Here is a 12,500-nt window from a genome sequence, read left to right on the forward strand (position 1 = left end):
GAAACAATCCCTCGCCAAGGCGTCCATATATAATACGAACCCCCGGCTATCAACTAATTTCTTATACACATTCCATCTCGACCCTTCGCTATACATGTGAATATAACGACACGGTGATTCGAGATTCAACAATATTTGTCGCTCGGAACGAATTGAGTGGTTGCAAATTTTTTGTGAACATAACCCGCAACGGGCAGAGGATCACGATTTTAAGGTTGGTCGCTTAAAGGCCATTCGACTACAAAGAGACGAAGCGGACCGCGACCTCGCTGCATGAGGTTGACGAAAGCGACCCAAGATGCGAAAGCCGAAACCAACACACCTTGCCAGTACCCAAACGCCGAGGTCGGATTCGGGTCTACCACTTACCAACTGAATATCATCCTAAAAAGAACTCCAAACAGTCTAGGACAGGACCCATTCTCCACCCCTTCTATATATGTCAGGAGAACCCCGGATTCTCCTCCAGACACGATTTAGCAAACTTTTCCCGATCGATCCGACCCATCGAGGCCGTTTCGACCGTTCGCCGCGCCTACTAGAGCTGATTTCTTCGGACTCCGATCAGAAAATCCGCCGATGCATGTCGTTAACACCTAGTCCGCCTCGTCCGATCGATCGAGGCCGTTTCGACCGTTCGCCGCGCCTACTAGAGCTGATTTCTTCGGACTCCGATCAGAAAATCCGCCGATGCATGTCGTTAACACCTAGTCCGCCTCGTCCGATCGATCTAGGCCGTCTCGAACCACCCATCGCGCATCGAAAGTCGCATCTCTCGAACTCCGATCCGGAAATCGGCCGATGCATCACGTTAACTATTTCTTATATATCTAATATAATATACATGGAGACGGTAAGAATTCTTTTAATCGAAGATATACATATACTTCTCATCAATATCCAAAAGCTTATCGAAAAATAAATTACTCAACTTTTACGTGAAGAATCGTTCACCCAAACCTTATCCCCTATATATGTCAGGAGAACCCAAGGTTCCCCTCCAGACACGATTTAGCAAACTTTTCCCGATCGATCCGACCCACCGAGGCCGTCTCGACCGTCCGCTGCGCCTACTAGGGCCGATTTCTTCGGACTCCGATCAGAAAATATACCGATGCATGTCGTTAACACCTAGTCCGCCTCGTCCGATCTATCTAAACAGTCTCGACGCACCCAACACTCTTTCAAAGTCGGATTACTCGGACTCAATCTGAAAATGGACCGATGCATGACGTCAACACTTAGCCCGCCTCGTCTGATCTATCTAAGCCATCTCGACCCACCCAACACGCCTTCCAAGTCGGATCACTCGGACTTCGATCTGAAAATCTCCGGACTCATTTTTATGAATATCCCCAGTCAGTAAGAACGTTATTTCGCCAATATATACCAACAATAAACCATATTCCAATAGCTGAACCAAAAATATAATTCCCGATCCAAACGTTCTGCATCGCCCAACGCGACCACCTTCCCTATATATGTCAGGAGAGCACAGGGTTCCCCTCCAGACAACACTTACGCTCTATCCCCGACTCTCGGTCGATCGATAGGCCAGGTCAGCGGTGTCTGTTTCGGCCGAAGCTCGGACTTTGGTCAAAATGTTCCGATACAAAATTTGAACCAAGATAGATACAGATATGATTCCTTCTTAAATATACGTTGATTATCGAACAGAATATGGTAAATATTTTGCGATGACCGAGGATTTCATGAATTTTTTTTTTTTTTCGAAAAAATTTTCTATTATCGGAATTTCCTCAAATTTCATTTGGTTGCCTCCTAATGCTTATTAAAAATGATAACCAACAATCAGAATCATTATTTATCATTTATTTCAATTTTTATAATGAAAAACGTTCACGTCCTTTCGCGCCTCTCGATCGTCGTTTACGTGATGCATCGGTCAGCCCTAGTTTACGTGGTGCATCGGTAAGATCGAGTTCACGTTCTGCATCGGTCTGCCCGAGTTTACGTGGTGCATCGGTAAGATCGAGATTACGTGGTGCATCGGTAAGATCGAGTTCACGTTCTGCATCGGTCTGCCTGAGTTTACGTGGTGCATCGGTATGATCGAGTTTACGTTCTGCATCGGTGTGATCTAGTTTACGTTGTGCATCGGTAAGATCGAGATTACGTGAAGCATCGGTATGATCGAGTTTACGTTCTGCATCGGTCTGGACTCTGAGATATATTTTCGACGTGAAAATGTTCCGATACAACTTTTGAACCAGGATAGTTAGAGAGATGATTTTTTCTGGGATGTACGTTGATTGGGGAATGGATTGTGGAAAATAACTTGCCATGACCGAGGTGTTCTCGAATTTTTTTTTTTTTTCTAAAAATATTTTCTGATTTTGGATTTCACTCAAATTTGATTTCGTTGCCTTCTAATGTGTTCTAAAAGAGTAAATCAGTAATCAGAATCGAAAAATATTTTTCGGATTTTTTTTTTTTTGAAAAAAAATTTTCTGATTTTGGAATTTCCTCAAATTTGATTTGGTTGCCTTCTAATGTGTTTTTAAAGCGTAAATCAGTAATCAGAATCAATATTCATTGTCGACTTTAATTTTTATAAGGAAAAATGTTCACGTCCTTAAACGCCTCCCCATCATTAGCCCGAGTCCAAGTCGATGTCAGTCCCGAGCGGACGGTGTCAGATACTACCTATCGCCCCGGTCTGGACTTGGCGAGGTATTTCGACGTGAAATGTTCCGATACAACTTTTGAACCAGGATAGTTAGAGAGATGATTTCTTCTATGTTGTACGTTGATTGTGGAATGGATTGTGGGAAATAACTTGCCATGACCCAGGTGTTCTTGAATTTTTTTTTTTTTCGAAAAAAATTTTCTGATCTTGAAATTTCCTCAAATCTGATTGCGTTTCCTTCTAATGTGTACTAAAAGAGTAAATCAGTAATCAGAATCAATATTCATTGTCGACTTTAATTTTTATAAGGAAAAATGTTCACGTCCTTAAACGCCTCTCCATCGTTACCCCGACTCCAAGACGATGTTAGACCGGAGCGGACGGTGTCAAATGCGACCGATCTCCCCGGTCTGGACTTAGCGAGATATTCCGACGTGAAATGTTCCGATACAAAAATTTAACTGTGATAGTTAGAGAGATGGTTCCTTTTGTGATGTACGTTGATTGTGTAATAGAATATGGAAATAAACTTGCGATGACCGAGGTCTTCTGGGATTTTTTTTTTTTTTCGAAAAATATTTTTCGATTTCGGAAATCCCTCAAATTTCATTGAGATATGTCCTAATGTGTTCTTAAAACTTAAATCAACAATCAGAATTAATATCCAAAAGTTATTTCATTTTTTATAAGGAAAAACGTTCACGTCCTTTCCGCTCCCAAAAAGTGAGATATCATAGAAAATATCGCTATATTTGTTGTTTACGGCCATACCACGCTGAAATTGCCAGTTCTCGTCAGAACACTGAAGCCAAGCAGCGTCGGGCGCGGTTAGTACTTGGATGGGTGACCGCTTGGGAACACCGCGTGCTGTAAGCTTTTTTTTTACGTTCTGCATCGGTCTGCCGAGATAACGTGGTGCATCGGTATGATCGAGTTTACGTTCTGCATCGGTAAGATCGAGATTACGTGATGCATCGGTAAGATTGAGATTACGTGGTGCATCGGTAAGATCGAGTTTACGTGGTGCATCGGTAAGATCCAATTCACGTTCTGCATCGGTAAGATCCAGTTCACGTGGTGCATCGGTAAGATCGAGATTACGTGGTGCATCGGTAAGATCGAGTTTACGTGGTGCATCGGTAAGATCCAATTCACGTTCTGCATCGGTAAGATCCAGTTCACGTGGTGCATCGGTAAGATTGAGATTACGTGGTGCATCGGTAAGATCGAGTTTACGTGGTGCATCGGTAAGATCCAATTCACGTTCTGCATCGGTAAGATCCAGTTCACGTGGTGCATCGGTAAGATTGAGATTACGTGGTGCATCGGTAAGATCGAGTTTACGTGGTGCATCGGTAAGATCCAATTCACGTTCTGCATCGGTAAGATCCAGTTCACGTGGTGCATCGGTAAGATCGAGATTACGTGGTGCATCGGTAAGATCGAGTTTACGTGGTGCATCGGTAAGATCCAATTCACGTTCTGCATCGGTAAGATCCAGTTCACGTGGTGCATCGGTAAGATTGAGATTACGTGGTGCATCGGTAAGATCCAGTTCACGTGGTGCATCGGTAAGATGGAGATTACGTGGTGCATCGGTAAGATCGAGATTACGTGGTGCATCGGTAAGATCTACTTTACGTTCTGCATCGGTCTGCCCTTGTTTACGTGGTGCATCGGTAAGATCGAGATTACGTGAAGCATCGGTATGATCGAGTTTACGTTCTGCATCGGTCTGCCCGATATTACGTGGTGCATCGGTCTGCCCTAGTTTACGTGGTGCATCGGTTTGGACTTAGAGATATATTTTCGACGTGAAAATGTTCCGATACAACTTTTGAACCAGGATAGTTAGAGAGATGATTTTTTCTGGGATGTACGTGGATCGGGGAATGGATTGTGGGAAATAACTTGCCATGACCGAGGTGTCCTCGAATTTTTTTTTTTTTCGAAAAAAATTTTCTGATTGTGGAATTTTCTCAAATTTGATTTGGTTGCCTCCTAATGTGTTCTAAAAGAGTAAATCAGTAATCGGAATCGAAAAATATTTTTCGGATTTTTTTTTTTTTCGAAAAAAATTTTCTGATCGTGGAATTTCCTCAAATTCGATTTGGTTGCCTTCTAATGTGTTTTTAAAGCGTAAATCAGTAATCATAATCAATATTCATTGTCGACTTTAATTTTTATAAGGAAAAATGTTCACGTCCTTAAACGCCTCCCCATCATCAGCCCGAGTCCAAGTCGATGTCAGTCCCGAGCGGACGGTGTCAGATACTACCTATCGCCGAGGTCTGGACTTGGCGAGATATTACGACGTGAAATGTTCCGATACAACTTTTGAACCAGGATAGTTAGAGAGATGATTTCTTCTATGTTGTACGTTGATTGTGGAATGAAATACGGAAAATAACTCGCCATGACCGAGGTGATTACGATTTTTTTTTTTTTTCGAAAAAAATTTTCTGATCGTGGAATTTTCTCAAATTTGATTTGGTTGCCTCCTTATATGTTCTAGTAGCGATAATCAACAATCAGAATCAAAATCCATGGTCGGGTTTGATTTTTATAAGGAAAAATGTTCACGTCCTTTTTTACAACCCCGACTCATTGACGATGTTAGAACCGAGCCGGCGGTGTCAGATACGACCGATCGCCCCGGTCCCGATCGTCATTTACGTTGTGCATCGGTCTGCCCGAGATTACGTGGTGCATCGGTATGATCGAGTTTACGTGGTGCATCGGTAAGATCCAATTCACGTTCTGCATCGGTAAGATCCAATTCACGTTCTGCATCGGTAAGATCCAGTTCACGTGGTGCATCGGTAAGATGGAGATTACGTGGTGCATCGGTAAGATCGAGATTACGTGGTGCATCGGTAAGATCTACTTTACGTTCTGCATCGGTCTGCCCTTGTTTACGTGGTGCATCGGTAAGATCGAGATTACGTGAAGCATCGGTATGATCGAGTTTACGTTCTGCATCGGTCTGCCCGATATTACGTGGTGCATCGGTCTGCCCTAGTTTACGTGGTGCATCGGTTTGGACTTAGAGATATATTTTCGACGTGAAAATGTTCCGATACAACTTTTGAACCAGGATAGTTAGAGAGATGATTTTTTCTGGGATGTACGTGGATCGGGGAATGGATTGTGGGAAATAACTTGCCATGACCGAGGTGTCCTCGAATTTTTTTTTTTTTCGAAAAAAATTTTCTGATTGTGGAATTTTCTCAAATTTGATTTGGTTGCCTCCTAATGTGTTCTAAAAGAGTAAATCAGTAATCGGAATCGAAAAATATTTTTCGGATTTTTTTTTTTTTCGAAAAAAATTTTCTGATCGTGGAATTTCCTCAAATTCGATTTGGTTGCCTTCTAATGTGTTTTTAAAGCGGAAATCAGTAATCAGAATCAATATTCATTGTCGACTTTAATTTTTATAAGGAAAAATGTTCACGTCCTTAAACGCCTCCCCATCATCAGCCCGAGTCCAAGTCGATGTCAGTCCCGAGCGGACGGTGTCAGATACTACCTATCGCCGAGGTCTGGACTTGGCGAGATATTACGACGTGAAATGTTCCGATACAACTTTTGAACCAGGATAGTTAGAGAGATGATTTCTTCTATGTTGTACGTTGATTGTGGAATGAAATACGGAAAATAACTCGCCATGACCGAGGTGATTACGATTTTTTTTTTTTTTCGAAAAAAATTTTCTGATCGTGGAATTTTCTCAAATTTGATTTGGTTGCCTCCTTATATGTTCTAGTAGCGATAATCAACAATCAGAATCAAAATCCATGGTCGGGTTTGATTTTTATAAGGAAAAATGTTCACGTCCTTTTTTACAACCCCGACTCATTGACGATGTTAGAACCGAGCCGGCGGTGTCAGATACGACCGATCGCCCCGGTCCCGATCGTCATTTACGTTGTGCATCGGTCTGCCCGAGATTACGTGGTGCATCGGTATGATCGAGTTTACGTGGTGCATCGGTAAGATCCAATTCACGTTCTGCATCGGTAAGATCCAATTCACGTTCTGCATCGGTAAGATCCAGTTCACGTGGTGCATCGGTAAGATCGAGATTACGTGGTGCATCGGTAAGATCGAGTTTACGTGGTGCATCGGTAAGATCCAATTCACGTGGTGCATCGGTAAGATCGAGTTTACGTGGTGCATCGGTAAGATCCAGTTCACGTGGTGCATCGGTAAGATGGAGATTACGTGGTGCATCGGTAAGATCGAGATTACGTGGTGCATCGGTAAGATCGAGTTTACGTGGTGCATCGGTAAGATCGAGATTACGTGGTGCATCGGTAAGATCGAGTTTACGTGGTGCATCGGTAAGATCCAGTTCACGTGGTGCATCGGTAAGATTGAGATTACGTGGTGCATCGGTAAGATCCAGTTCACGTGGTGCATCGGTAAGATGGAGATTACGTGGTGCATCGGTAAGATCGAGATTACGTGGTGCATCGGTAAGATCTACTTTACGTTCTGCATCGGTCTGCCCTTGTTTACGTGGTGCATCGGTAAGATCGAGATTACGTGGTGCATCGGTAAGATCGAGATTACGTGGTGCATCGGTAAGATCGAGTTTACGTGGTGCATCGGTAAGATCCAGTTCACGTGGTGCATCGGTAAGATTGAGATTACGTGGTGCATCGGTAAGATCCAGTTCACGTGGTGCATCGGTAAGATGGAGATTACGTGGTGCATCGGTAAGATCGAGATTACGTGGTGCATCGGTAAGATCCAGTTCACGTGGTGCATCGGTAAGATGGAGATTACGTGGTGCATCGGTAAGATCGAGATTACGTGGTGCATCGGTAAGATGGAGATTACGTGGTGCATCGGTAAGATCGAGATTACGTGGTGCATCGGTAAGATCGAGTTTACGTGGTGCATCGGTAAGATCCAGTTCACGTGGTGCATCGGTAAGATTGAGATTACGTGGTGCATCGGTAAGATCCAGTTCACGTGGTGCATCGGTAAGATTGAGATTACGTGGTGCATCGGTAAGATACAGTTCACGTGGTGCATCGGTAAGATGGAGATTACGTGGTGCATCGGTAAGATTGAGATTACGTGGTGCATCGGTAAGATCCAGTTCACGTGGTGCATCGGTAAGATGGAGATTACGTGGTGCATCGGTAAGATCGAGATTACGTGGTGCATCGGTAAGATGGAGATTACGTGGTGCATCGGTAAGATCGAGATTACGTGGTGCATCGGTAAGATCGAGTTTACGTGGTGCATCGGTAAGATCCAGTTCACGTGGTGCATCGGTAAGATTGAGATTACGTGGTGCATCGGTAAGATCCAGTTCACGTGGTGCATCGGTAAGATGGAGATTACGTGGTGCATCGGTAAGATCGAGATTACGTGGTGCATCGGTAAGATCTACTTTACGTTCTGCATCGGTCTGCCCTTGTTTACGTGGTGCATCGGTAAGATCGAGATTACGTGAAGCATCGGTATGATCGAGTTTACGTTCTGCATCGGTCTGCCCGATATTACGTGGTGCATCGGTCTGCCCTAGTTTACGTGGTGCATCGGTTTGGACTTAGAGATATATTTTCGACGTGAAAATGTTCCGATACAACTTTTGAACCAGGATAGTTAGAGAGATGATTTTTTCTGGGATGTACGTGGATCGGGGAATGGATTGTGGGAAATAACTTGCCATGACCGAGGTGTCCTCGAATTTTTTTTTTTTTCGAAAAAAATTTTCTGATTGTGGAATTTTCTCAAATTTGATTTGGTTGCCTCCTAATGTGTTCTAAAAGAGTAAATCAGTAATCGGAATCGAAAAATATTTTTCGGATTTTTTTTTTTTTCGAAAAAAATTTTCTGATCGTGGAATTTCCTCAAATTCGATTTGGTTGCCTTCTAATGTGTTTTTAAAGCGTAAATCAGTAATCAGAATCAATATTCATTGTCGACTTTAATTTTTATAAGGAAAAATGTTCACGTCCTTAAACGCCTCCCCATCATCAGCCCGAGTCCAAGTCGATGTCAGTCCCGAGCGGACGGTGTCAGATACTACCTATCGCCGAGGTCTGGACTTGGCGAGATATTACGACGTGAAATGTTCCGATACAACTTTTGAACCAGGATAGTTAGAGAGATGATTTCTTCTATGTTGTACGTTGATTGTGGAATGAAATACGGAAAATAACTCGCCATGACCGAGGTGATTACGATTTTTTTTTTTTTTCGAAAAAAATTTTCTGATCGTGGAATTTTTTCAAATTTGATTTGGTTGCCTCCTTATATGTTCTAGTAGCGATAATCAACAATCAGAATCAAAATCCATGGTCGGGTTTGATTTTTATAAGGAAAAATGTTCACGTCCTTTTTTACAACCCCGACTCATTGACGATGTTAGAACCGAGCCGGCGGTGTCAGATACGACCGATCGCCCCGGTCCCGATCGTCATTTACGTTGTGCATCGGTCTGCCCGAGATTACGTGGTGCATCGGTATGATCGAGTTTACGTGGTGCATCGGTAAGATCCAATTCACGTTCTGCATCGGTAAGATCCAATTCACGTTCTGCATCGGTAAGATCCAGTTCACGTGGTGCATCGGTAAGATCGAGATTACGTGGTGCATCGGTAAGATCGAGATTACGTGGTGCATCGGTAAGATCTACTTTACGTTCTGCATCGGTCTGCCCTTGTTTACGTGGTGCATCGGTAAGATCGAGATTACGTGAAGCATCGGTATGATCGAGTTTACGTTCTGCATCGGTCTGCCCGATATTACGTGGTGCATCGGTCTGCCCTAGTTTACGTGGTGCATCGGTTTGGACTTAGAGATATATTTTCGACGTGAAAATGTTCCGATACAACTTTTGAACCAGGATAGTTAGAGAGATGATTTTTTCTGGGATGTACGTGGATCGGGGAATGGATTGTGGGAAATAACTTGCCATGACCGAGGTGTCCTCGAATTTTTTTTTTTTTCGAAAAAAATTTTCTGATTGTGGAATTTTCTCAAATTTGATTTGGTTGCCTCCTAATGTGTTCTAAAAGAGTAAATCAGTAATCGGAATCGAAAAATATTTTTCGGATTTTTTTTTTTTTCGAAAAAAATTTTCTGATCGTGGAATTTCCTCAAATTCGATTTGGTTGCCTTCTAATGTGTTTTTAAAGCGTAAATCAGTAATCAGAATCAATATTCATTGTCGACTTTAATTTTTATAAGGAAAAATGTTCACGTCCTTAAACGCCTCCCCATCATCAGCCCGAGTCCAAGTCGATGTCAGTCCCGAGCGGACGGTGTCAGATACTACCTATCGCCGAGGTCTGGACTTGGCGAGATATTACGACGTGAAATGTTCCGATACAACTTTTGAACCAGGATAGTTAGAGAGATGATTTCTTCTATGTTGTACGTTGATTGTGGAATGAAATACGGAAAATAACTCGCCATGACCGAGGTGATTACGATTTTTTTTTTTTTTCGAAAAAAATTTTCTGATCGTGGAATTTTCTCAAATTTGATTTGGTTGCCTCCTTATATGTTCTAGTAGCGATAATCAACAATCAGAATCAAAATCCATGGTCGGGTTTGATTTTTATAAGGAAAAATGTTCACGTCCTTTTTTACAACCCCGACTCATTGACGATGTTAGAACCGAGCCGGCGGTGTCAGATACGACCGATCGCCCCGGTCCCGATCGTCATTTACGTTGTGCATCGGTCTGCCCGAGATTACGTGGTGCATCGGTATGATCGAGTTTACGTGGTGCATCGGTAAGATCCAATTCACGTTCTGCATCGGTAAGATCCAATTCACGTTCTGCATCGGTAAGATCCAGTTCACGTGGTGCATCGGTAAGATGGAGATTACGTGGTGCATCGGTAAGATCGAGATTACGTGGTGCATCGGTAAGATCTACTTTACGTTCTGCATCGGTCTGCCCTTGTTTACGTGGTGCATCGGTAAGATCGAGATTACGTGAAGCATCGGTATGATCGAGTTTACGTTCTGCATCGGTCTGCCCGATATTACGTGGTGCATCGGTCTGCCCTAGTTTACGTGGTGCATCGGTTTGGACTTAGAGATATATTTTCGACGTGAAAATGTTCCGATACAACTTTTGAACCAGGATAGTTAGAGAGATGATTTTTTCTGGGATGTACGTGGATCGGGGAATGGATTGTGGGAAATAACTTGCCATGACCGAGGTGTCCTCGAATTTTTTTTTTTTTCGAAAAAAATTTTCTGATTGTGGAATTTTCTCAAATTTGATTTGGTTGCCTCCTAATGTGTTCTAAAAGAGTAAATCAGTAATCGGAATCGAAAAATATTTTTCGGATTTTTTTTTTTTTCGAAAAAAATTTTCTGATCGTGGAATTTCCTCAAATTCGATTTGGTTGCCTTCTAATGTGTTTTTAAAGCGTAAATCAGTAATCAGAATCAATATTCATTGTCGACTTTAATTTTTATAAGGAAAAATGTTCACGTCCTTAAACGCCTCCCCATCATCAGCCCGAGTCCAAGTCGATGTCAGTCCCGAGCGGACGGTGTCAGATACTACCTATCGCCGAGGTCTGGACTTGGCGAGATATTACGACGTGAAATGTTCCGATACAACTTTTGAACCAGGATAGTTAGAGAGATGATTTCTTCTATGTTGTACGTTGATTGTGGAATGAAATACGGAAAATAACTCGCCATGACCGAGGTGATTACGATTTTTTTTTTTTTTCGAAAAAAATTTTCTGATCGTGGAATTTTCTCAAATTTGATTTGGTTGCCTCCTTATATGTTCTAGTAGCGATAATCAACAATCAGAATCAAAATCCATGGTCGGGTTTGATTTTTATAAGGAATAATGTTCACGTCCTTTTTTACAACCCCGACTCATTGACGATGTTAGAACCGAGCCGGCGGTGTCAGATACGACCGATCGCCCCGGTCCCGATCGTCATTTACGTTGTGCATCGGTCTGCCCGAGATTACGTGGTGCATCGGTCTGGACTTAGAGATATATTTTCGACGTGAAAATGTTCCGATACAACTTTTGAACTAGGATAGTTAGAGAGATGATTTTTTCTGGGATGTACGTTGATTGGGGAATGGATTGTGGGAAATAACTTGCCATGACCGAGGTGTTCTCGAATTTTTTTTTTTTTTTCGAAAAAAATTTTCTGATTGTGGAATTTTCTCAAATTTGATTTGGTTGCCTCCTAATGTGTTCTAATAGCGATAATCAACAATCAGAATCAAAATCCATGGTCGGGTTTGATTTTTATAAGGAATAATGTTCACGTCCTTTTTCGCCTATGTTCTTTTTCGACGTGAAAAGTTCCGATACAACTTTTGAACCAGGATAGTTAGAGAGATGATTTTTTCTGGGATGTATGTTGATTGACGTACGAAACTTGGAAAAAAAATAGAAAAGACCGAGGTACTCTAGAAAAAAAATTTATTGAAAATATTTTTTTGATTTCGGAATTAATTCGAAATTCATTCAGATGTCTTCTATCAATATCGCGAAAGAAAAATCAATAATCAGAATCGATATTCATCTAAGATTATTTCCTTTTGGATTGTGTTAACATTCGGTACGATCTTGTCTACGTGATGCATCGGTTTGTTTCTCGGCTCTTGTGAGCAAGTTGGACACTCGAGACGGCCTCCATCGATCGGATTAGGCGGGCTTTAATGTTAACGTGCTGCATCGGTGTGATCTTGTTTACGTCATGCATCGGTATAGCTTTAAATCGCGCCGTAAAGTCGTTCACGTCATGCATCGGTATCTTAAATCGCGCCGAAAAGTCGTTCACGTCATGCATCGGTATCTTAAATCGCGCCGTAAAGTCGTTCACGTCAT

General features: G+C 42.3%; 1 non-coding gene across 1 annotated transcript; it reads left to right on the plus strand.

The window, feature by feature from the left end:
* Window positions 1-3,407: 3,407 nt before the first annotated feature.
* On the plus strand, window positions 3,408-3,526 carry LOC123687368. The gene has a single exon (XR_006749097.1). It is a non-coding gene; the product is annotated as a 5S ribosomal RNA (ribosomal RNA).
* Window positions 3,527-12,500: the final 8,974 nt, after the last annotated feature.

This window comes from Harmonia axyridis, chromosome X, assembly GCF_914767665.1.
Source record: "Harmonia axyridis chromosome X, icHarAxyr1.1, whole genome shotgun sequence".
NCBI classification, from domain to species: Eukaryota; Metazoa; Arthropoda; class Insecta; order Coleoptera; family Coccinellidae; genus Harmonia; species Harmonia axyridis.